The sequence below is a fragment of the Crinia signifera genome, chromosome 2 (assembly GCF_055691185.1).
Source record: "Crinia signifera chromosome 2, ASM5569118v1, whole genome shotgun sequence".
Lineage (NCBI taxonomy): Eukaryota > Metazoa > Chordata > Amphibia > Anura > Myobatrachidae > Crinia > Crinia signifera.
This window is the reverse complement of record NC_139218.1, coordinates 15,324,540-15,352,316: the sequence shown is the minus strand read 5'-3', so window position 1 is coordinate 15,352,316 and position 27,777 is coordinate 15,324,540. Positions and strand designations below refer to the sequence as shown.

At 45.9% G+C, this 27,777-nt stretch overlaps 1 protein-coding gene across 1 annotated transcript in view; it reads right to left on the bottom strand.

The window, feature by feature from the left end:
• Positions 1 to 21,139, bottom strand: part of CD86 (CD86 molecule) — a 68,626-nt gene extending 47,487 nt beyond the window's left edge. Inside the window, exon 1 of the mRNA XM_083170935.1 lies at positions 21,106 to 21,139. The gene's annotated coding sequence lies outside the window, so the exon portion shown is untranslated. The remainder of the gene's footprint in view (positions 1 to 21,105) is intronic.
• Positions 21,140 to 27,777: the final 6,638 nt, after the last annotated feature.

Sequence of the window (27,777 nt, the reverse complement as noted above, 5' to 3'; positions counted from 1 at the left end):
CGTGGCGCCTCCTTAACCCCACTGAACGTTCATACACACACCTTTCGGCAGCACACGGCTCTTTATCGCGCATTGATTATTTGCTACTATCTGATTCTCTAATGTCACGCCTACACAATGCACGCCTACATGATATTCTGATATCAGACCATGCCCCATTAACTGTAACCCTCACATTTCCCCCAAACATTTATCGGGACAACCTATGGCGTTTCCCCACTCAATTAGCCACCTCAGCAGACTTTCAACTGTTTCTTAAATCACAATGGTCCAACTTCGTAGATGACAACTTAGAGCATTGGGATAACCCTGGGCTTCTATGGGAAACCTCCAAAGCTGTCATGCGTGGGCACATTATCAGCTACATGAGCAAGAAAAAGCGCGAAGCAGAAGCCACTTGCTTGTCATTACGTAATAGTGTCACTGAAACATTCACCAATTACACATCTGACCCAACCCCTGAGAACTTAAACACATATAAACAAGCACGCCATACACTGGAAGACTTTCTTCTTACCAGAGCTAAACATAGCCTGGAGATCTCTAAACATAAATATTACCGTTGGGGCAACAAAGCCGGACGCCTATTAGCCTCTATAGCCAAGTCACGGAAACATAAAAGCCATATCACGACAATCCTTAACCCAACCACGAAATCCCCAGCCTCAGACCCACAAATTATTCTATCCTTATTCGACACTTATTACTCTACACTTTATTCCTCCCAATCTGTTGACACTGACAAACAGAAATCATTGCTGGACGAGGCGCGTTTACCCAAACTTACCCAGGAACAACGTGACTTTTTAGACTCCGAAATTACAGAACAAGAACTTCTCGACACTATTAAGAACCTCCCCTCCCATAAGGCCCCTGGCCCTGATGGGTTTTCGGGAGAGTATTACAAAATTCTCCAAAGAGACCATTCTTCACTTCTGTTAGACTTATTTAGGCATATTCACCGTACCTCCCCCTCACTCCCATTTTTCAACTCTTCACATACAATCCTCCTACCCAAACCAGGTAAAGACCCCCTACTCTTAGGTTCATACCGCCCTATTACTCTGTTAAACACAGATTTTAAAATCTTAGCAAAGATTATGGCTACTCGCTTGCAACAGATCTTACCCACGCTCTTGACAGAGCACCAGCTAGGATTTGTTGCAGGGAGACACTCCGTGAAAGGCATACGCACGGCCTTAGCCGCCATAATTGCCTCCTCCAAAGATCCCCAGGCCCATAACATGCTACTTAGCTTGGATACGCACAAGGCATTTGATACCATCCTATGGTCCCATTTGTTTGAGGTCCTTTCCCGCAGAGAATTTGCCCCGGACTTTACTAGATTATTACATTTCTTTTACCACTCCCCCACTACATCCCTATTGATTAATGGTATGCGCGGCCAACCTATAAATCTGAAGAGAGGCACACGGCAGGGATGCCCCCTTTCTCCCCTCCTTTTCAACCTCGCCATAGACCCACTTCTTCGCATACTACACCAGTGGCCTTCCTTTCAGGGAGTTAAGGTAGGAACACGTCACATTAAACTCACTGTATATGCAGATGACATTCTTTTATACATAAGCGACCCTCAAAACACATTACCCCTGATACTGGAGAAATTTGAGAGCTTTGGCAGTATCTCCGGACTACACATAAATGCAGACAAATCAAGGGCAATGTATCTCCACCCTACAATTAATACCCCCTACTGGAGTTCATCCTTTCCATTTACCTGGGCTCCCTCACATTTAGAATATCTGGGCATTCTTCTGCCTAGAAACCCAGCTCTCTTATATGATATAAATGTCTCACGGATCATTAAATCAATCGGAGAGGAGCTCAGGGGATGGAAACATATGACTCTCTCATACTTAGGCAGAGCTGCTCTTATTAAAATGATGACCTTTCCACGTCTCCTATATATTTTGCAGGCACTACCCATCCTTCTTACTAAGAAAGACGTACAACAGATAAACAAGTTGTTCCGGTCATTCCTCTGGAAGGGTGGCAGAGCCCGTATTAGCCTTAGAAAATTGTGTCAACTCAGATCTAATGGGGGTGTAAACTTTCCTAATATTACTGACTATAACCACGCTTCTCTAATGAGATTTTTATCTGACTGGTTGCAGAACCAAGGAGTTTACGCCAACATTCCCATTGAATCACAATTTTTACCCTCAATGGCTCTTACGTCCTTCCTCCACATTCATGACCAAGAGGTCCCAGAGGAGGTCCGGGACAATCCTTTGCTTATGACAACTAGGCGTCTCTGGCACATCTTGCGGCATAAAAACTGTCTTAATGCACATAAATCGATTCACCTTCCATTCATACGGAACCCGGAATTCCAAAATGGATTGGCAACTTACCCCTTTGATGTGTGGAGGGTGGGAGGTATACACGACATACGTCACCTGATTGACTTCGTCGCAAGACGGCCCCTGACGTTCCTTGAGGCAACTGCTAAATTTGAGACTATACAGGCATACCCTTTGGCTTTCTTACAGGCCCAACATTACATTTCCTCAGTAATAAGAACCTTTTCTGAAAAGGACTGGGATAATCCTCTTGACCGTTGTCTCTCTAAACCAACCCCCCAAAGTAAAGCTATGTCCGTGTACCATAACTTTTTACATGAGAACATAGACCATGACCTTATTAGTCAGGGAATGCGCCAATGGTTGACTCAATTTCCATCCCTCACTACACCTGATTTGTTAAAAGGTTTATTAAGATCTCGTACTTTACTAACGGCTAGTACATATAACGAACTCTTCTTAAATATTTACCACAGGACCTACCTATCCCCCCATAGGCGATTCAGAATGGGCCTATCTGATAGCCACATATGCCCCAGATGTGCCGGGGAAGAGGCGGATCTCTTCCATTGCCTCTGGGAATGCCCGGTGGTCCAAGGGTTCTGGAGACTGGTTAAGAGAGACGCTGAAGCCCACCTGACCAATTTTGTGCCATTAACTCCCGAATGGGCAATACTGGGCATCCTCCCGAGGGGACAGAGAGTCACCCCTGGCTGCAGAAAACTGATGCTAGCAATTAGCGCTGCAGCTAAAAAAACCATCCTGCAGGACTGGATCCAACCAACCCCTGTAAACTTCCGTCTATATAAAGAAAAACTCAACTTTATCTTCCGCATGGATTGGGTGGAAACCATGTTTGATAAGGAAAAGAAGGCTGCCTCCTTTTTTAATACATGGGAAAGTTTCATTGCAACTTTACCTACTCCAATCCAGTCTCAGATTCATAATTCTATGCGATTAACACAATGGTACGAGCACCGTGTCCTAATCGGCGACCCGCCAATCGAATTGCCCAATAGGTGAGCGCCAGACACTTTTCTTTCCTTTTAATTACTACGTTATTGTTATTATATTTCCTGAGCATAGCTTCTTATGGTACTTTCTGTATGCCAAATATACAACCCGTATCTATGTAATTGATGTAAATTCAAAGAACAGACATTATTTTGTATCACAACTTTATTCTGTCAAAATTGTGCGGAAACCTTATGGTTATTTGTGCTGTGCTCAATTCACTTGTGCATTCTGTATGTCTATACCTCTGCTTCAATAAATAAAATATATAAAAAAAAAAAAAAAAGAATTAATTCCACTTATAAAGAAAGAGACACCAGCGAATCCAAATATGAAAAACCAATTATGAAATCTTATCAAGATAATACAGTAGTAAGACCTAAACAACGTTGGCAAAATCGTGAACAACAGGAGGAGACTCCTTACAAACTAAAATATAGAAACACTTATGCACAACATCCCCCAAAAAATGAAAATTACACATTTAGACCAAATCGAAATTCCTCCAGAGAGGATTTTTTAGACCAGCAAAAAAACGAAACCTATATCCATCCGAACAGATATGCTCCCCTCAGAATAGGTACCCCAAAAAGAGGCAGAGACCTAGAGGAAAGAGAGGAGGAAGAAAATCTAGGAAGAAAGCAGAGGTTCCATTAGAAGATCTAGGGATCTACAATCTTACTTCAAAAAAATTAAATGAAGAACAAATTAAAGTACTCCAAAGAGGTTTAAATTTTGCCCCCAGTAAAGAACCAAATATGTTCGATTTATTTGTAGAGCTAAATCAATTCGTTAGGAATTTATGTAGACAAAGGTATTTTGCCTCCAAAAAAATAAAAAATCCTGAAACTAGCCCCATCTTATTAGATACATATGACATGGAAATTTTGGACCTTTTGGAAAATATGTGGGAAGAAAATAACACTGTAGAAAATATAAAAACATATGAAAAAATATTTGATATGTCAGAAAATAATTCTATACACCAAACCAGAAAAATATTTAAAAACAAATCTAGTTTTTATCCAGATCAACATAAATCCAATACAATAATATATTTTTATAAAAAAACGATGGACGATCTACAACAGGTATGCACCAAAAAATCAAAGTGGGATAACCTAACAAAAAAAGAACACAAAGCACTCATGCTTTTAAAAAACGATACATCGGTAGTCATCAAGAGTGCCGATAAGGGGGGGGGGGGTAGTTCTATTAGAGAGATCATATTATATTGAAGAAGCATATAGACAATTGAGAGACGACAATTTCTACATAAGCCTAAAAAAAGATCCAACTCAAAAATTTCAAAGTGATATTAAAAATATGTTGGAAGGGGCCCTTCGCGAAGATACAATAAATAAAGATGAATTTAATTTCTTGTATATTCAATATCCAGTTACCCCTATATTTTATCACATTCCCAAAATTCACAAAGCACTCCAAGCACCTCCTGGGAGACCTATTATTTCGGGTATAAGGGGTTTAACATCTAATTTGTCACAGTTTATAGATCACTTTTTACAAAAATATGTTGTTAATTTAAAATCGCACATTCGAGACACTATGCACATATTAAATAGGATGGAAGAGGTGGAATGGAAGTCTAATTATTCATTTTTGTCACTTGATGTGAGCGCATTATATACACACATCCCCCATAAAAAAGGAGTGGATGCGGTGGCAAATTATTTAACTGGAGATCTTTCAATATCAGAAAAATTAAAAACATTTATTTTGAATTCCATCTCTTTCATCCTAACTCACAATTATTTTTTATTTGATGGGCACTATTTTTTACAGGTGGTGGGGACGGCCATGGGTACCAGGTTCGCGCCGAGTTTTGCTAATTTATACATGGGGCAATTTGAGGAGGAATATATTTGGAATGGCCCATTCGGTGCGAACCTGGTATTCTATGGCCGTTATATAGATGATTTGATTATTATTTGGGACGGAAATTCACACACGGCGCACGATTTTGTTAATCACTTAAATAAGAATGATTATAATTTAAAATTCACTCACTGTTTTGATCACAACACAGTTAATTTTCTTGATTTAACTATCTCTGCGGAGAGCCTCTCTAAAAACATTTCCACGGTCAATTTTAAAAAGAAAGTGGATACAAATAACTTCCTTCATTTTTCCAGCGGACATTATAAGCCGTGGCTTATAAATATCCCACTTAGCCAGCTAAATAGGCTTCGTAGAAATTGTTCTGATACAGAAAAATTTAAAGTCCAGGCAGATCAAATGTGCATGGATTTTGAGAAAAAGGGATATCCCAGAGAACTGCTAGTGAATGCATTTAACAAAAGTCTAAATACAGAAAGAAAAACCCTCCTTACACCAAAAATAAAATCAAAAAATACTAATGCACTCCAAGACCCTAATAACCCCAAAAAAATGATGACTTTCATAACAAAATTTAATTCAAAATCTGAACAGATAAAAAAGATATTAAAAAAGAATTATACTCTCTTAGAACAAGACCCAATTCTGAATAAAGTCATTGATCCACAATTAAAAATAGTATTTAAAAAGAATTCAAACTTAAAATCCATAATTGCTCCAAGCAAATTAAGGGTAGAAAGACCTCTGGATAAAAAAGAACAAAATAGAACATGGCTTGATCAACAAGAAAGAATTAAAGGATGTTATAGGTGCAATCAAACTAGATGTATTACTTGTAGCCATATGCCAAGAAAGACTGTGGTGGTAGAATCATACAGTAATAAAAGAAAATTTGAGATCAAAGAATTTTTAAATTGCAACACAATATATTGTATATATGTGTTGCAATGTATGTGCGGCTTACAATATGTGGGCCGCACTACAAGAAAACTGAAGGACAGATTCAGAGAACACCGACTAAATATTTTGAAAAATTTTCCCCACCACAGTGTTTCTAGGCATATGACAGAAGCCCACAAAGGAAATATAGAAGGTTTACAAATATATGGTGTACACCATGTTAAAACCCTAGAAAGAGGAGGAGACAGATTTAGAGAGCTGGCAAATAAAGAAGCATTTTGGATATTTCAACTACAAACATTAACCCCTTTGGGGTTAAATGCTAATATAGATCTAGAATCCTTTATCTAGATTACTTTTGAAGACTAAAACAATTTGATTAGAGTATAGAAATGAGATAATTAATTTACATGATCATGTTCATCGACTAGGGGTTGCAGTCTGTAAGATGGGGGAGCACTGTGACTCCAGTATCCGTCTTCACCCCCGCTGTAGAGTGGCACTTCAGCGGGGTGAAGTACGGACCAGAAACAGCCTGTTTAAATCTCTGGCCAGATGTAATAAAGTTAGGATATACTTTGGTAAAGCAAGTACTAAATGAATTAGAGGCAAATGCCATCTAGCGCAAATGTGTAATTTTTGTAAATTTTTTATAATTTTGATGGAACAAGGATGCTTTTGAGAATATGACTTGATATTGATTTAATGAATAATTTGATGATAATAAATAAAAAAGATAGGTATATAAATTGATAACTATATACAAGCAAATGGAGGATAAAATTACGAGAGAAAATACTGTTAGAATGAAAAGTAAATAAATCATTTAGGACTATAAAAATAAAGAAAAAATGTTCCTACTCCAGTGGCACAACAGATAGGGAGTCAGTTTAGAGATCATAGAGTGCCAAGTTCGAGTCCAACATGGGACAATTTAATTGATGATTTTTTTAGAAAGGAAAAAGAAATAGAAATTGAGAGTTATTATTATTATTATTAATATTGTTTATATTAGCATTTGCTTTTTATAATTAATTATACGTAGTAATATGTCTGGTATATTATTTATATATATTTATATATTTGATTTATGTGACTCAAAAAAAGCCCTGTGGACTGCGGAAGAAAAAGCATATAAGAGGTTAAAATGATCAGGCACACCTGTGTCATCCTCTTGTCCAATGAAATTGGAAAATCAATTTGTAGCTGGGTATAAAAAGCCACACTGAGCAAACTAATATCACTCTTTGAAAAAGCCCTCTGATAGGGCGAAACGCGTTAGAGGTTCACCCAGCATACAGCTTTCAACTGAGAAGAATATCACCTTGCTTGGATTCTGAAAAAATCTCCCGCATCGAACACTACCAGCTTAAATTTATTGGGAGAAAATACAGACCAAGCCCTACGTCATCACGTCCATCAAGCTGCTAGGAGAACTCCGGTGAGAAACAGGTGACACAGCGGCGCAGGTGAGAGCAGCGCCGGCTGTTGGATTCCAACTACGGGTGAGTGAGACGCCAGCTAACAACATCTACGCGGCGTCCTCCCCGACCCCTGTTCACCGGAGGGACACTCCACTACTAGCGCTGACATCGAAGCGCAGTGTATGCAGCGAGACGTCCCGCTGCTGGGACAACTATCTACACAGCCCGTGTAGACACCTGAGCGCGGTACATGCAGCGAGTTATCCCGCTGCTGGGACAAGTATCCACGCACAAACGGTGCAGGTGAGAGACGCACCACTGTGCACTTTACTACTTTCTTTCCAAAAAGGCATATATTGCCAAATCACCTAAAGTTACAAATGTATGCATACAAGTTATTCTACGTTTAAATTCATCTGTAATTGGAAAAAGACTGTTTCTTTAACCAAGGACAAAAAAGGTCTATACAGAAAGTGATCCGCTCAGTTCAGTCTTTCTTCAAAATTTATACTATGTGTCCAGAATTCTAGATACCTGGACTGGCTACACAGCTTTCGCCATCCTGTGGCTATAAGTCACAAAGTTTAGTGTTATATACTTTTTATATATAATTTTTTGAAAATTTATTTTTATTTTATTATTTTTTCCTCTTCATTTAAATGTGATTAATTTTATATGTAAAATCAAGTTTTTTTATATAAACATATACGTGTATATACCGATTGCATGATAAACAAATATTTATGCAATCGCTATAAATACCTTCATATATATCTGTAGGTGGCCGCCTATAAAAATTGTAATGTATTTTATATGATCTTTTTTTATACAAATAAATGAAAATAAATATTCATAAACAGACAAAAATTGTGTATGTGAAGTGACTTCATCCATGGTGCAAGTTATTAAATAAAAAATAAAAAACAGCGCAGATACTCCATTTCTTGTTTTTTCTAAGACTCCCTGACATAGCAGCAATCTCCCTCTCTCCCTCATTAGTCTAGCAATCTCCCTCATGTCACCTAGCCCACATTACACTGTTACATCATAGTTACCTGCCCTCCTGCATTCTGCAGGAGTCTCCCTGACATAGCAGCTATCTCCCTCTCTCCCTCATTAGTCTAGCAATCTCCCTCATGTCACCTGGCCCACATTACACTGTTACATCATAGTTACCTACCCTCCTGCATTCTGCAGCAGACTCCCTGACATAGCAGCTATCTCCCTCTCTCCCTCATTAGTCTAGTAATCTCCCTCATGTCACCTAGCCCACATTACTCTGCAGGAGACCCCCTGACATAGCAGCAATCTCCCTCATGTCACCTAGCCCACATTACTAACCTTCTGCATTCTGCGGGAGACTCCCTAAAATAGCAGCTATCTCCCTCTCTCCCTCATTAGTCTAGCAATCTCCATCATGTCACCTAGCCCACATTACACTGTTACAACATAGTTACCTCCCCTCTTACATTCTGCAGGAGACTCCCTGACATAGCAGTCATCTCCCTCTCTCCCTCATTACTCTAGCAATCTCCCTCATGTCACCTGGCCCACATTACACTGTTACCTCAAAGTTACCTCCCCTCCTGCATTCTGCAGGAGACTCCCTGACATAGCAGCAATCTCCCTCTCTCCCTCATTAGTCTAGCAATCTCCCTCATGTCACCTGGCCCACAACACTGTTACATCATAGTTACCTCCCCTCCTGCATTCTGCAGGAGACTCCCTGACATAGCAGCAATCTCCCTCTCTCCCTCATTAGTCTAGCAATCTCCCTCATGTCACCTGGCCCACAACACTGTTACATCATAGTTACCTCCCCTCCTGCATTCTGCAGGAGACTCCCTGACATAGCAGCAATCTCCCTCTCTCCCTCATTAGTCTAGCAATCTCCCTCATGTCACCTAGCCCACATTACACTGTTACATCATAGTTACCTGCCCTCCTGCATTCTGCAGGAGACTCCCTGACATAGCAGCTATCTCCCTCTCTCCCTCATTAGTCTAGCAATCTCCCTCATGTCACCTGGCCCACATTACACTGTTACATCATAGTTACCTACCCTCCTGCATTCTGCAGGCGACTCCCTGACATAGCAGCAATCTCCCTCTTTCCCTCATTAGTCTAGCAATCTCCCCCATGTCACCTAGCCCACATTACACTGTTACAGCATAGTTACCTCCCCTCCTGCATTCTGCAGGAGACTGCCTGACATACAGTAGCAGCAATCTCCCTCTTTCCCTCATTAGTGTAGCAATCTCCCTCATGTCACCTAACCCACATTACACTCTTACATTTTTGGTGGAAAAGGAATGAGAGATAGATACATTTACATTGAATCATCAGCACCATTTCCCAGCACATTACCAAGTATAGTAGCTCTTACTAACTGCTTTGGGGATTCCTCTCAGATGTAGCAGTGTACACCCACGCTTCTAGGTGACACATTCACAATCTCTTTTCACGATCTCTACATATATGGAACTAGACACGCCCTTTGGGTGGTGCATGACACGTCCCCTCAATGGGGCACTGTGCAAAATTCTATTAGCAACTATAATCTCCCTGAAACTAGTTTTCAAAAGTAGGCCAGTATGGTAAATATAGACAAAAACACTTTTGTTCCACACAGGATTTCTACCCCAAATGGTCCTGAATTGTTAGTTATTTTTGGGGTTTGGATTTCAGATAGTAACCATCTATCTTTGAAGAATGGGTGTGACAGGTCTCATCACCCTGAAATTGTAGCAGTGGTTGGTGGTACTCCCAGAGACAGAAAAAAGATTTTACAAGTAGAACAGAAGACTCTTTTTTGGGGCACTCATTAGAAAAAGTCCTGGGGTATATTTTCACTTGCACATACAGTATGTAAGTACTCTGAGTTAAGTAAAATATCACTTTAATTGATTCTCATTAATACTTATATATCCACACATTTATGTTTTCACAATATAACGATACACTCATAAGTAGACAAGACATAAAGTGAAATGAAAGGATTTAGAAGCATCGAACTGTGACGATTCAGACCTCAAAAAGAATTTTAAAATAATAACAGTACTCTACTAACTCCTTAATTGCTGGTGGAACAAGGACCCAAACAAATCCAATCAAGTAATTAGAAAAATTAGAATAATAATCTATAATTTATACCTTCATTGCTATAATTTTTAATGTTAGAAATGCTTGAAGGCAGAGACGTAGGGTGTCCTCTATTGACAGTTTACTGGTAGAGTAATGTAATTGTACTATTAATAAAGTTATCTAAGGGTTGTACAATTAATAAAGTTATCTAAGGGTTGCCTACCCTCGCGGAATGGCCGGGAGGGTCCCAAAAAGGTGGCAATCCTCCCGCATATCCCCCCATCTCCCAGGATCTGTCCCTCGGCGGGGGTCGCAGTGCAATGCCTGAAATACCGGCATTGCACGGCGGGGGGCGAGGCTAAAATGACTCAGCACTGTAGGCACGCCCCCCCAACAGGACAGCATGTATGTGGCCCCGCACTGCCTCTTTTTCACTCCTGGAAATGGCCCCGCCCCCCTGCCTAACAGTGCTGGCTGCCCTCTCCCGGAAAGAGCAGCTCAAAAGTCGGTAAGTATGAGTTATCTCCACTCAGTACCGATCTGTTGACAGTAATCTTTTCTAATTAAACTTTTTGAATTATTGGCATTGCTGGACTTTGCAACTGTTATTATCAATGGTGTTACAAAAATCCTCTCCTCCAAACAGCAACTGTATGGTATCTGCTGTGCTTTGACTAGACCAAGTATTTGTTCTTGATAGATCCTTGCAGCTGTTGCCATTAAAGGCCCTTACCATTGCTGCTCGTGATAACGGGGACAGCCACCACCAGCTGGGTAGAATTGTAAGCAGTGATAGCCAGGCAGAGAGCGGTGGGCTGCCCAGCTGTACTCACAGAACGTCCACCGGTATTTGAAATCAACCATCGACTCAGGAGTTCTGTTCAGGGTTGCCTACCCTCCCGGAATGGCCGGGAGGGTCCCGGAAATCGGGTCCCCCTCCCGGTCCCCCGGAAAGGGTGGCGATCCTCCCGCATATCCCCCCCAGCTCCCGCGATGTGTCCCTTGGCGGGGGGGTCCGCAGGTAAAATGCAGCGATCGCGGGATATTAGCCCCGCCCCCCGCAGTGCAATGACTGAAATACCGGCATTGCACGGCGGGGGGCGGGGCTACAATGCCGTGACGCTGTAGACATGCCCCCAGCAGGGCATCATCTGTGTGGCCACGCCCCCGGACCGCCTCTTGTTCCAGTCATGGAAATGGTCCCGCCCCCTGCCTGACAGAGCTGGCTGCCCTCTCCCGGAGAGGGCAGCTCAAAAGTCGGCAACTTCTGTTTAATATTTTCATGTCATTTTCTGTGAGCATTCCAGGATACTTATGATTCTGGTGTGGGATTCTCTGGTGGCCTCCAGTGGTGAGTCTTTGCTATTGCAGCTCAATCCTTTGTGTTGTTCTGCACACAAGGCTGTTGCCTAATTAGCTCATTACCTGGTCTGGGCAGCTCACCTGGAGGTAATCTGTGCTTCCAGAGGCTTGTGCCTTTCCAGCAGTGCTGATTGGTGCTTGCTCCCTTTATACTCACTGCAGACCCAGTCCCTGATGCCAGTTATAGCTTCCGCCTGCTAGTTCAGTTTCCAGCTTCTTGCTTAAGGTCCCCATACACAGTCCGTTTAACGGATCCGTTTTGTACTTACAGTAGGAGCCCATCTCATCTATCTTCCTTAGGCCATAGCTCAGCATGGCTAGCCATGGCTATCCTATTGTTCTCAGCTGCAATACAATACATAGAACAATAGAGTAGGGGATTAGCAGAGTAATCCAATTACTCACTTAATCCTATTATAGAGATAGATGGCAGTGGCTCCATCTGTATATAGTACACATCACATTGCATGCCTTGTGCATGCAATGCGATGCGATGTAAAGCAAGTACAAAAAGTATGTGCAGCACATACTTTTTGTACCGTAGGATGAGATGCGCGGGAGCGCGCATCTCAAAGTACAAAACGGACCGCCGACGAACGGACCGTGTATGGGTGGCTTTACTGCTTCCAGCAGTCTGGTCAGTTTGTTCCATCTGGTGTCTTATGTTCCAGGCTGATTTCCATGTGCATGCAGCCAGCTTCCATTAGCTGTCTAGCCTGCCTCCTCTCTGCTCCACTAAAGCTGTGTACACACGGGGGCGATATATTGCTCAGTGTCTCCTTTTCATCAGCGACCAGAGATGGTCGCTGATGAAAGGGAACCTCTGCCGGGGGAGCTGCAGGGGGAATCAGATGGTCGCAGGAGCATGTTCCTGCGACCAGCGATCATAAGGGGGCTAAAAACGGGAGCGCGCACCAGGTGATTTATCGCCAGTGCACACTCCAATCTCTGGCAATATGGTCGCTCATCAACCATATTGCCGGTGATATATGCTGAAATCGCCCCCGTGTGTACACAGCTTAAGGCTCTGCTGGGTTTGTGTCAGCTATCCTGGAGATTCATCCGCCAGCTCCTGGTTCGTTACAGGTGTTCCACAGTTTTCCCTTCAGGGAGACCTGATTCTTTATATACTCTTGTTATCCTGCTTGATGTTTTACTGAAGCACAGTTTAAAATTCAAATAGGGGAGACACCCACTGCCTTCAACTTCCATTCCAAACTGACTCACTGGCAGTGGGTGAGGCTCTCCTATTTGAAATTTGTGTTGCAGCCCCCGTTTCCCTCACCTACACCCATTATAAATATGCAGCTGAGTAGAGAGGCTTGGGGGGGGGGGGGGATATGCGTCATGTACATTAGAATAGTATTTAATTTACATAGGCCAAACAAACATACTTCCAATCTCTTATCTCTTCTCATGCCACCAACCCTAAGCGACTTTTTAACACATTTAAGTCACTTCTGTACCCTCCCTCTCTCTCCCTCCGGCTACCATCAGTGCACAAGAACTTGCCTTCTACTTTATGGACAAGATTGATAACATCCGAGATGAAATGGTATGCTCTTCCAGTAGCGCACGCAGGGGGGGTTTCCGAGTACCCAGAAACCCCCCCAGGAGTCTAAGGGCCCTAGGCTGAAAGCTGAGAGTCCCCTCTTTCCATGAGTACAAGAATTTTTAAAATCGGACCTTGGCAACCGGAGATATCTGACTTCAAAGCAGTGGTCCTCATCCAAGCCTGTTAATTGCTCTTCCCAGTCAGATATTTCAGGTTCTGTCTGACATAGAGTTTTTCTGAGGATATATTCCAAAAGCTGGGACTCTCCCCCTTTGATGGACACTAGTAACTTGTCACTACTGTTCCCAGAACCAGAGATATCAGCCTTCCAGCAGCTGGTTACTGCTCCAGCTCCACACACCTGGTATGTAGTTTTATATACTCGTTGGTAGATTGCTCTGCCTCCTGAACTCTGATCCCCTAGTCCCCAATACCATTTGGTAGGTGGGATTCTCTAGTTTTTACTTCCATTAAAATCTAAGAAATCTATTTCCGGGAACTGGAGATATCTGCAGTCAAGCAAGTTGTCCTCCCACCAGAAAATTATGAATAATAAGCCCACTCCACTATACACCCCTCCTCTGCATATTAAACATCCTCTACCACCCTGGAAGTTATGTATCAGGGCCCCTTCATTCAGCCCAATGCCCCCTTCTCCCACTTCATCTCCCACCATCTGTGCAGTAAAGGGGTAATTAGTGGAAATTACTGATCCAGGCAATACATGCTGAGCGGTTGATATAATACCCCCCTACCTCCCGCGGGACATCAAAGCATATACTGGGTCACCTAAGTGTCAATTTCCGTGCTTTGCTCCACCCCTCTGGAAACCCCCTTCTGAAAATCCTGCGTTTGCCCCTGTCTTCCACAACCTCTAACCCACTTTCTTCCCCACCTGAACCCTCTGGCATGTTCTCTTCATTTGAGCCTACAAATGAAAAGGAAGTATCCGCACTCTTCTTATCCTCCTACTCTACTACCTCGCCTCTTGACCCTATACCTGCACAAGTCATTAAAACTCTGTCTCTGGTGCTTGTCCCAACCTTAACTAATATCTGCAATCTCTCTCTTGCTACTGGTACTTTTCCGTCTCTGCTCAAACATGCAGCGATTACTCCCATTTTGAAAAAACACAATTCTGACCCTAACTCTCTCTCTAACTATCATCCTATCTCTCAGCTCCCATGCCCCTCCAAGCTACTGGAGAGACTTGTCTACTCTCACCTCACACACTTTCTGAACTCTAACACCCTATTAGACCCGCTTCAGTCAGACTTTCGTTCCCAACACTTCACTGAGACAACACTGACTAAAGTGGTGAATGAACTGGTAACTACCAAGTCTAAAGGCCATTACTCACTACTTAATCTTATAGATCTTTCGGTACTCTTTACCTATCACGGCGCCCACGATCTCCATCGCGGGTGTCGCGGGTAAAGAAATCGTGGGGATCGCGGGCATCGCGGCCAGTACATTAACGGCCGCGACGCGATGCCCGCGATCCCCACGATTTCCCATAGGGTTCAATGTTAAATTTAGTGCTGCCCGCGATTTTACATTCAATGCTTCAATGGCCGCGATTTGGCCATAGGAATCAATGTTAAATGGGCCACAGAGCCCAAATAGGCACAATTAACACTTAAATGTCCTCCCAAATTTGTAACGCCACCCCATGATCCACGCCAACCCGAAGCGTGGCGAGCGCAGCGAGCCCGCGAGGGGCGGCGGTACGCGTCCTCCGACCTTTTCATACCCCCACTATCCACGTCGGTGTGGAGTTGAGAATAGAATAGTGTGGCGAGCGCAGCGAGCCACCGAGCCCGAAGCGTGGCGAGCGCACGCGGATACCTTCACAGGTAAACGTGGCCCTACGCGGGCTTCACAGGTATCCACGTCCCCTCGCGGGGCTTGCTGCGCTCGCCACGCTTCGGGCTCGGTGGATCGCTGCACTCGCCACACTATTCTATTCTCAACTCCACGCTGACGTGGATAGTGGGGGTATGAAAAGGTCGCAGGACGCGTACCGCCGCCCCTCGCGGGCTCGCTGCGCTCGCCACGCTTCCGGTTGGCGTGGATCGTGGGGTGGCGTTACAAATTTGGGGGGACATTTAAGTGTTAATTGTGCCTATTTGGGCTCTGTGGCCCATTTAACATTGATTCCTATGGCCAAATCGCGGCCATTGAAGCATTGAATGTAAAATCGCGGGCAGCACTAAATTTAACATTGAACCCTATGGGAAATCGTGGGGATCGCGGGCATCGCGTCGCGGCCGTTAATGTACTGACCGCGATGCCCGCGATCCCCACGATGGGCGCCGTGATAGGTAAAGAGTACCGATCTTTCTGCTGCGTTTGACACTGTGGATCATACTCTTCTCATACAAACACTACACTCCCTAGGTCTTAATGATACAGCCCTTTCCTGGTTCACATCTTACCTATCTGATCGCTCTTTCAGTGTTCGCTTCTCTGACTCTATTTTCTCTTCATTACCTCTGTCAGTCGGAGTTCCGCAAGGCTCAGTCTAAGGCCTGGTACACACCAGAACGATTAGGGCACGATTAGGGCAAATTTCGACGGTTGTAACAATGGTTGTGCCTGAATTGGTGCACAATCGTTTGTATTTTACTCACGATCCTGGTCGTTTGCGATTGGATGCGCGCTCCCGGCACGTCGCATGTCGCATTGGAGATTTTGCCTCCTGCAGCAGAATCAGCCGATCCGACCGCTGATTGTGTGCTGATTTTATGCACATCGTTAGCACATTGTGTGCGCTTACGTCGTCGCGACCATCCATCCGATCCGGGTTGTTTAATTACATGTCATAAACGACCATGGCCAGTGCACACACGATGCACTCACGATCCGCACATCCGATGGTCGTACGACCGTCGGGAGCGACGTCGTATCGTATCTACATCGTAAGTACATCGTTTGCAAAAGAAACACGATCGTTAGCACATCGTGAGTAGGCCGCGGGAGAGCGCTCCAGGGAAGTGCACGTAAAATCGTTAGCCGATCGTTAGACGATCCTGATCTTTCTGGTGTGTATGGGGCCTCAGGTCCTCTGCTTTTTTTCAATCTATACCTTCTCTCTTGGCAAACTCATCAGCTCTTTCGGATTTCAGTATCATTTATGTGCAGATGATACTCAAATCTATCTATCAACCCCAGAGTTGTCACCAGTGGTTTTGGGCCGAGTCTCTGAATGCCTCTCTGCCATCGCATCTTGGATGTCTTCTCGCCACCTCAAACTCAATATTTCCAAAATGGAATTACTTATATTCCCGCCAACTAAGAACAGTTACCATCCTGACATCTCCATCGCTGTTGACAACTCGACAATCCACCCTACCCCACAAGCTTGTTGCTTAGGGGTCATCCTCGACTCTGAACTGTCCTTTCTTCCCCACATTAAATCTGTCTCCAAATCATGTTACATGCATCTAAAAAACATATCCAAAATATGACTGTATCTCACACAAGACACTACTAAATCTCTTATCCATGCACTAATTATATCCCACATTGATTATTGCAAATGGTCTCCTAATTGGTCTTTCAAAGAACAGACTCTCACCACTAAAATCCATTTTACATGCTGCTGCTGCTAGGCTGATCTTCCTAGCAAGACGCTCATCGTCTGCTGATCCTCTCTACCAGTCCCTCCATTGGTTGCCTGTATTTTACTGTATTCAATATAAAACCCATCTACTCGCATATTAAGCTATAACCATACTGCACCAGCTTATATCTCCTTACTTATCACAAAATATCTCCCATTTCGACCACTCCGCTCTGCAGAAGATCTGCGTCTCTCCTGCACAGATCACCAGCTCCCATTCACTATTACAGGACTTTCATCGGGCTGCTCCCATCCTATGGAATGCCCTTCCACGCACAATAAGACTCTCCACTAGCCTCCAAACTTTCAAGTGTTCCCTGAAAACTAACCTCTTCAGGCAAGCCTATCATATTTAAGTTCTACACGCATAACCCTCTGAGGCACTTATGTATTATATAGCTTCCCTTCTGGACCTCCAAGCTATGTTACTACTGGTGCCTATCCTAGTGTTTCCCTCCTATATCCCTATAGTTTGTAAGCTTGCAGCAGGGCCCTCCTACCTCCAAGTCTGTCTGTTGTTTCCCAGTTTGTTTTATTACTGTCTACTATTGTAAAGCGCAACGGAATCTGCTGCGCTATATAAGAAACTGTAATGGAATCTTCTACGCTATATACGCTATATAAGACACCACCAAGACAAAGAGTGCCTAATCCCTCCCCCCCCCCCCCCAAGTGTAAAGAGTGCCTAACCCCCCCGTACCTGCCCTGTGCCCCCACCTCCCCTCCCCTTGTACTTACCTGCATGGGGATGCAGGGCAGTGGGGAGGCAGCGGGAGTCCATGCAGGGTCCATGCGGGGTACAGGCAGTCCCAGTGCCTGATGAGAACTAGCAGTTCTCACTTTGCACATATGTAATGAGTGCACGTGCATAATAATGAGCCGCTCATTACATATGCGCATATGTAATGAGCGGCTCATTATTATGCACGTGCACTCATTACACATGCACAAAGTGAGAACTACTAGGTCTCATCAGGCACTGGGACTGCCTGGAGGCTAAATAACGTTTAAGAGGCATTCCCACTGCCTCTAATGCTGCATTCCCACTGCCTCTAATGCTGCATTCCCACTGCCTCTAATGCTGCATTCCCACTGCCTCTTAAACGTTATTTTAACGTATAGGACTCTGCTTTAAAAACGGGTTGAAATACCATTTAGCTTTAAACGGTATTTCAACTCTGGCACTTTCCCACTGCAGCCTTAAAACGGTAAATTGCGCTGAAAATCGGCAATTTACCGTTTTTTAGCTGCAGTGGGAAAGGGGCATAAGACACTGTAAATAAATAATAATAAATAGGCGCTGAATTGTATTCCATGACTGCGCAGCGCTGCAGGACTTGCAGAGTCTTCTATATAAACTCTGATGACGCGATGATTATGGCGATGGTTCATTTTGATGGCAGCTGTATACAAAAAGCCATTAGCTCATTTCTGCCATCTCTCCTTTCTATCACCGGAGTGTCAATTGTAAACTTCTTTGTAAACAGAATGTTTCATGTCACTGCTTGTGCTGTGCGGAACACGGAGTGTAATACGTAATCTAGTCAGACAGGAAGTACAGCTGCACTACACAGTACCTTGGTAGAGGGAAAGTTTGAGCCTGTAACTTGGATTGTGAAATAGACGTTCATAGAACTTTGGTAGTAGGCACTGAGCAACCATTAATTATCTGAAGGAACAGGACTATTGTGACAACATTGCCCTGTATATTCCACCTGTTAATCCACTGTACACAAGTACAGTATATTCCTCATACACATCCTTCATTTTGTGATAGGCAGACCCCTTCAAGATGCTAGCGCCTAAGGGCCCCCATACATTAGCCCGACTTGTCCACATGATTAGGCACTTGATGTGCCAAGTTTTACATACGATAAATCGCATGCGATTTATCACATGCAACTCCCGGGGAGCTGCAGTGGGAGATGCGGGCAGGGTCAGCGGGCGAGGTACGCTGGGGAGCTGCAGGGGGAGAGCTGGGCGGGGGATGCTGGGGAACTCGCTGGTTCACCGGCGTCCCCCCGCACGCTGCCTCTGTGTCCCCTGCCCAGCTCTCCGGCTGAATTTCTTGTTTTTCAACTTCTAGTCTTGTTATATTGTCCCATGATTTATGTGGACTAATCTCTGCTGCACAGGATGGTTATACTGCATACCCTCCAACTGTACCGAATTTGCCGGTACAGTACCGTTCTTTAACAGTCTGTACCGGCAAATTTAAGTTGTACCGAATGTACCGCATTTTATGACATTTCAGCGGTCAGACTCACATTGTGCGCTGCATATCAACTTCCTCCTGGCCCCGGCTCCCTGTGCTGCCTGGACCGACTGTGCTGCCGCCTGAGCTCTCCCCTCTCCTCCCCCTCATCCGTTCCCAAGAGTGCAATGCGCTGGCCGGTGCCATGCGTCATTACGTCACGCGCCGGCACCGTGCACCCTGCGCAGTGCGCACTCATGGGAAAGGCTCAAATCTGCCTGAGTGAGGGGTGCGACTGCGGTGGCCAGCCCAGGCAGCGTCGGACACTGTGGGTGACCTGTGTGTGCTGCCGCCGCCCCCTCCCAGCGCTCTAATCCTGTGCCGCCGCCTGATTCAGCTATAGACACCTCTGCACGCTCAGGAGCAAAGTTACCGCTGGGTGACTTCTAGTCTATTAAAATGAATCATTCCTGGAACCATGGGCTTCTTACTGTGCTCACCAGTGCCTGACTGGATATGCTGATATTATATGGAGTGTCTAGAAAGTGTAAGCTATGTGGGCCACAGATGATGCACAGGGCTGTAGGTGTATACGGGGAGGCGGTAGTGTGTGTAATAGCAGCATATGGGACATAGTTATATGACTGCAGTGTGAATTGTTTGCAGTGATGTATTATTGTGTGATGTGGGTCACAGGCTGCAGCTCTCTAGTCTACTAGAGTGTGACTGGCATGCCTTGCTGGGGCTTGTAGTCCCATGCCAGCTGGGAGCCACAGGAAAGGAGTCTTGGCCACGCCCCCTTTTCCAGTGGTTCACGCCCCCTTTCCAAATGTGTACCGAATTCTTCCCCTCAAATGTTGGAGGGTATGTATACTGATCTTGTTGCAGTTACATAAATAAGCTTCACTGTATTGATCATATACATTTTTATTCCTGTGAGTGGTTGCGTAGGTAGTGGCCCCACTGCACTGCTTTGCCTAAGGGTCCATAATGCTGTTAATGTCCGCCCCCCCCCCCCCCCCCCCCCCCGCACACACACACACACACTTGATCATGTACACATGCACTCATGGTGGTGCCTGTCTTCTACAACCCACACACACAAACAAACAAACACCAACACTCCTGGTGGTGCCCGTCTTCTACACCCCCCACACACACTCCTGGTGGTGCCTGTCTTCTGCATCCCCCTCCCCACCCACACCCACACTCCTGGTGGTGCCTGTCTTTTGCATCCCCCCCCCCCCCCCCCTCCACACACACACACATCCCCACTTCTGCATCACCGTCCCTGCAAACACAATCCTGGTGGTGTTCATTTTCTGCCCCCCCCCCCCCCCCCCTTCCACCCTCCTATATACACTCCTGGTGGTGCCCATCTTCTGCCGCCACACACACACTCTCTTAGTAGTGCCTGTTTTCTGCATCCCCCTCCCCCCCCACACACACATGTACTCCTGGTGGTGCCTGTCCTCTGCATCCTCTCCTCCATCCCAGCACACACACACACAATTGGTGGTGTCCGTTTTTGATAATTAAAATGCCTCAGAAATATGCATCTGTGTAGTTTCTTTCATCTATAGATTAACTTTGTATTTGCACAACTATTAAAGTGATAACAATAATTAGAGCTCTCTAGGAACGAGCTCAACCCTAAGCAATAAGTAACTGTCTAACATTGTCGTTTAGATACAACTGGTGTTCCTGGTTCACAAACCAGTTCATCACTGCCAGCAAATGTAAAGTGTTATAAATAAACAACTTACTGATTTGTGATCGGCGTATTAGGTGCAGAACGTGAGATGCGAGGAGGACGGTGACTGAGATGCTGCCTCTGCCGTTGTCGCACAAGCTCTGAGGTTCCAGCAAAAAATATAGATAAAATGAATGAGGAAGTTGCTCAGGCTTCCCAGCTGTGTGGGTGGAGTTCCTTATACAGAATGTCCCACCGAATACTCTCAAACACTTTAATAGTCTCCAAACTTTGCACACTACCTTCAGGAGAAATTTGAGGAAATGTGAGGAAGAATTACTTCACAGAAAGAGTAGTAGATAAGTGGAATAGCCTCCCATCAGAGGTGGTAGAGACAAATACAGTAGTACAATTTAAACATGCTTGGGATAGGCATATTGAACCAAGTGGTTCTCATCTGCTGTCACATTCTATGTTACCTTATCGTAAGGGATGATCTAAGCTTGAAGATGGGGTTAATCAGATGACCCCTTAATGGTGCTGTCATAAGGGTCCATGCTATTTCTGTTGTTTTCATGCATTGTGACATGTCGTTGGAAAGCTTATGACATTCTAAATACAACCAGGGCTGCTGGAAGCACCTGCCAGGCCATGGTTAAAAAGGGGCGTGGCCAACAGGAGGGGTGTGGCCATACTACAGCTGCCTTTCTCTCCCCCGCTCAGCACACGGGACTGTGCATGCGCAGCAGGAATGCAGCCGCCATGTTTCCTGAGATCTGCACATGCTCAGTAGGGCTTTGGCATGATGCCAGAGTCTACTGTGCTGTGAAGAGGAGGGGGCGGAGTCTGGATACAGAATATCTCTTCGTCAAATTTAGGTCCCCGCCTTTAGAGCCTCATTATTACATCTTCCTAAAGCAGATAAATTCCCATCACGCTGTACATAGCTGCCACTCCCTTCCTGTGACTGGAAGTGACTTCCTATTGGAAGTCTGACCTGCCAGTCACCCAAGACCGTCCCAATGGGAGGTGTTCCTCCCTCTGGGATGCCTCTAGGGGCTGCTTTTGGCTGCAGCCCACAGAATCTGGGGTATGCGAACGTGCAGTAGCGATGCGGATACTGCACATGCGTCAGTACCTGTCATCTGCAGTGTTCAAGCGCCGGAACTGTGATTAAGCTTCTATGCGCTGCTGCCGAAACAATCTGCAGGCATGCTCAGTACCGAGGACTATACGCCAGTCCTGGGACTGTGGCGTGGACCAGCAGTGGAGGGGACCGGGAGCGGCGGTGGGTGTCACTGAGGTAGGAGCCGCCGCTGGTGATGCATCTAGATTGTAAGCTCTCACTTGCTGGACTCTCTATCCTCAAGCTTCTCCTTGCTGCTCAAGGGTGCAGGTCTGCATTACACTCATAGCCCCCCCCCCCCCCCCCCTGATTCTGCACTCAGCGCTCCTCTGTTCTCCCCATGTGCTCTTGGCTCACTGTGTATTATATGAGCAGACTTGTTGGGCCATGTGGTACTTATCTATGGTTCATTTTTATTATACTTGTCTACTTAAGTGAGTTGGAAACTGAAGCAGGTGAGTTCGAATACTGAAAAAGGTGAGTTTGAACACAGTCTAAATTTTCATATTCTGTTTTATTGTAATAGATTCATCTTCTTTCTATCCTATTGTAACCTGTTGCTCAATTTTGACATTTAAATTAATTGTATCTATATTTTTCCAACATTGTATGTCATTTTTACTCATTCACTATTATTTTCTCTTATCTTTGCCACACATTTATTGCACACTGTTTCCCTCTTCACGCCTGCTCACATTTGCCTCACTTCTGACCTTCTCTGTTCCCTTCATCTTCTCACTTGTTGTTGTTTCATACTTAATTGGATTACTCAATCAACCTGATTTTACCCACTGGTCTCCTCTCTGACAGTAGTTCCTTGCCTGTTACCTTCTCTCTCACTTTGTTTTCTACCAATCTACTACAGACGCTGTCTGTCCTCCCAAATCCCTCTGTCTGCTTTCACTAACCTACCCTCTCACCTTCGGTTCCTCATGGCTGTTAATCTCTCAACTTCACTTTCTCCAACTGCTCCTCCCCCCTCCCATCCCATACCTATCCTGACCACTCGCCCCCGCACCCCCACCCTCCCAATGACCCCCCCTCGCTTCTGCAATCCCAAAAACCTTATCCACATAAATACACAACCCACCCCCCCTCTTTCCTGTGCACTATGGAACGCCAGATCCATCTGCAACAAACTCCCTGCCATCCATGACCTATTCATCTCTAGAGCATTCCACCTCCTTGCTATCACCGAGACCTGGCTCTCCACCTCTGATTCTGTCTCTCCAGCTGCTCTCTCCCACGGTGGCCTCTCTTTCTCTCACACTCCCAGGCCTGACGGTCGCCAAGGTGGCGGTGTGGGTTTTCTCCTCTCAGCCTCATGCACCCACAGTGTCATTCACCCTGAACCCTCTCTCCTTTTCTCCTCCTTTGAGTCTCACTCTATCCGTCTATACTACCCCTACCACCTCCGTGTCGCTGCAATCTATCGCCCCCCTGGCCCTATCTCCCAATTTCTTGACAACTTCGCCGCCTGGCTTCCACACTTCCTCTCCTCTGACCTGCCATCTGTCATTCTTGGTGACTTTAACATCCCCTTGGATAACCCCGCTGATCCTGGCACCTCCAAACTCCTCTCTCTCTGCTCCTCTCTTGGCCTATCTCAGTGGACTACCTCTCCCACCCACATCCAAGGACACTCCCTCGATCTCGTCTTCTCTCGCTCTTGTTCCCTTACTAACTACACTATCTCAGCTTTTCCTCTTTCTGACCATCACCTCATCTCCTTCTCCCTCACTGCTTCCCCCTCTCCCACCCCCCCTCCCAAGCGCATTGTCTCACGGCATAACGTCAACACACTTGATCTTGCTGCCTTCTCAAACACGCTGTGTCCTCTTCTCGCCCCAATCGCCCTCATGTCCTGCCCGAACCTCGCTGCCTCCCTCTATAATGACACCCTATCTTCGGCATTGGACTCTGCCTGCCCTCCCTCCTCTATCCCCCTTCGATGCTCCAACCCCCAACCGTGGCACTCGCCTATCACCCGATTCCTTAAAAAGTGCTCTCGCACTGCTGAGCGCTTCTGGAAGAAATCACGCTCCCTTGCAGATTATCTCCATTTCAAATTCATTCTTTCCTCCTTCAGCTCTGCCCTTGCTCTGGCCAAGGAATCCTACTTTAAGTCCCTCATCCTTTCCCAATCATCCAATCCCCGCAGGCTCTTCGCCACCTTCAACTCCTTGCTCTCCCCCCCTCCTCCAGCTCTTCCGTCCTCCATCGTAGCCGCTGATTTTGCTACCTACTTTTCAACCAAAATCTCCTCTCTCAGGACTGCCATCACTGCTGCCATGACCTCACCCTCTCCCTCCTCCCCTCCTACATCTCCACTCCCCTCCTTCCAACCCCTGTCCTCATTTTACCCCACCACTGCTGCTGAAGTCCACTCTATCCTTCAATCCGCTTCTCCCTCCACCTGCCCGCTTGATCCTATCCCCTCCAATATTATCCGTCGTCTCAGTCCATCAGTCTGCTCTCACCTGGCTCACCTCTTTAATCTTTCCCTATCCTCTGGGATCTTCCCTTCCTCCTTCAAACACGCTCTTGTCTCCCCAATTCTCAAAAAAACAAATCTGGACCCCAACTCTCCATCCAACTACAGGCCCATCTCCCTCCTCCCTTTTGCCTCCAAACTCCTAGAACGTCTGACCTATAATCGTCTCCTAAGCCACCTTACTGCTAACTCCATTCTAGACCCCCTCCAATCCGGGTTCCGCCCCTTACATTCCACTGAAACTGCCCTGACCAAAGTCACTAACGATCTACTATCGGCTAAATCCAAAGGCCTCTTCTCTATCCTCATCCAGCTTGATCTGCCTTTGACACTGTTGACCACCCTCTCCTGCTCAACACCCTCCGCTCCTTTGGAATCACTGGCACGGTCTTCTCCTGGTTCACCTCATACCTCTCCGATCGCTCCTTCTCCGTCTGCACTCCGAGCTCCTCCTCTCCTACTACCCCCCAGCCAGTCGGTGTTCCCCAAGGGTCAGTCCTTGGCCCTCTCCTCTTCTCCCTCTACACCACCTCTCTGGGCACCCTCATCAGCTCCTATGGTTTTCATTACCACCTTTATGCTGATGATACCCTAATCTATCTCTCCTCCCCCGACTTATCCCCATCACTTCTGTCCAAGGTCTCCGAATGCCTCACGGCCATCTCAGCCTGGATGACCCAACGCTTCCTGAAACTAAACATGGCTAAAACTGAACTTCTAATCTTCCATCCCCCGAACATCCCCTCTTCTCCCACTATCTCCATCAGCATTGGTGAAACCGAGATCACGTCCACCGACCAAACGCGCTGCCTCGGTGTCATCATTGACTCCTCCCTCTCTTTCACCCCCCACATTCGTGCTCTCTCACAGTCTTGCCGCTTTCACCTACGCAACATCTCACGCATCAGACCATTCCTCTCCACTGACGCGACCAAAATTCTCATTCACTCTCTTGTCATCTCCCGCCTTGACTACTGCAACATCCTTCTCTCTGGGCTACCTCTCACCCGCCTCGCACCTCTCCAATCCATTCTTAACGCTGCTGCTAGGCTCATCTTCCTCTCCCGCCGCTCTACCTCCGCCTCCCCCCTCTGTTTATCTCTTCACTGGCTCCCCATTCCTTTCCGAGTTCTCTTTAAACTCCTCACCACCACCTACAAGGCTCTCTCCTCCTCCACAGCTCCCTACCTCTCTTCACTGATCTCTATCCACACTCCCTCTCGTCCTCTTCGCTCCATCGCTGACCGCCGACTGACCTCTCACCTAATCACCTCCTCCCACTCCCGTGTCCAAGATTTCTCTCGCGCTGCCCCCCTGCACTGGAACAACCTCCCGCCACCCATCAGGCTATCTGATTCCCTTACCTCCTTCAAGCGCTCCCTCAAAACCCACTTTTTTCGACTAGCCTATCCCTCCTCCTAACCTCTTTTGATCCTCCTATCCTGCCTCCGTTCCCCTCCGTTCCTACTTATCCTATTGTATTGCGTTCGTCCACCCACCTATTTTTAGTATGTTAACTCTTATGAGCAGGGCCCTCCTTCCTCACGTACTCACCCTACCTCATTACCTCACCTGTGCTCCTGTCCTGTTCTTCCCTTCCTCTACTTCATCTTCAGTCTCCTTGACAATTTTGACACCTACTTCTGAACTGATGCTGATTTTAGTTCTACCAGCTATACCCCTATTTATACTGTATCTTTCAACACACCCTGTACGTTACCTTGTAATTTTTTTTTTTTGTTTGCTATGTACGGCGCTGCGGACACTTTGCGGCGCCTTATAAATAAACGTACTACTACTACTACTACTACCCGGAGTAGATGTACATCTGGCGAAGCGACAGCAGTGACGTTATGTGCGCTTGTCCCCATGTATGAATGTGCTGGTCTGCGGTAACATGACGATATGCGGGTGCATCGTATGAACGGTCAGTAGCGCTAACCACGTCTGGAAATCAGTCCCGGGCCCCGAAGTTCCTAGTGGCAGCCCTGCCAGCAGCCATGATCAGGAATGAGTGACAGTGATCTCTAATGTCCCTCTGCAATGTCCACACCCTAACCTTGCCAGATTCTGTGGGCTGCTCTGTTCCTGGACTTCCTTACCAGTGGCAGTTGCAGCTGTGAGCCTGCAGTACAGTCCAATATTTCAAAAGGGGAGCCACACCTACTGCCACCCCAAAAATCACTGTCCTGGACTCACTGGCAGTTGATGTGACCCCTCCTCTTTGAATTATGGACTGTGCTGGAGTCCCACCTCTGTAACTTCCACTGGCAGGGAAGTCCAGGAACAGAGCATTTTGTACCTAATGGAATGGGTCATGTTGGAGGGTATGACCTTGGATAGTCCACAGGCCCAAAACCTCTACACCAAGGGGCCGATTCTGATTCACTCGCATTGAACTGAATTCGGCCCGGCCCGATGGTCGGGGTTTGTGTAACTCACATTTATGTGCATGTGCAAACCCCGACTGCAATGGGGACGGTGGTGGTGATGGGATATGGGAACGCTCAGCATTTTATGAGCGTCCCCATGACAACGCTGGATGTTCCCATGCAAATGTGGGCGGGACAAAGTGTGCCGGGGTTGGGCGACTTACGTCACATGACGTCAGCCGCCCACCCTGTCTTCATCACATCGCCAGCATCAAATGATTTCACCTGCTGTGAGCACATGCGAGGGGGGGGTGTTTTCACACGTGGGGGTACGGCGGTGGGGGGGGGGGGTGTCCACTCGGTAAGCTGTGATGTTCGCAGCTTACAGATTCAACCAGAATTCACCCAAATCCTATAGAATGCAAAGCTCGTCCCCATTATGGGGGGAATTCAGGTGTTGTATGCACCGATGACTGGTGACTATGAAAGGGAGAGCAATAACGTCTTGTCATAAACTCACCATCGGCAACCTTTTTGCCATACACTTTAACCAAACTTATTTAACTTATAACTAAACTTAACACTAAAAATAAAGAGACAGACAAAAGTGCTGGCTTTTAAAATATATTGTCAAATGTATTAATTGACAGTTATATATATCTGACTATTAAGTGGTAGGCGGCCCTAAAGAACGGTCATAGAAAGAAGAAGGTAAAGATCACACACACCATTCAAACATCGCTGGTGTTCAAC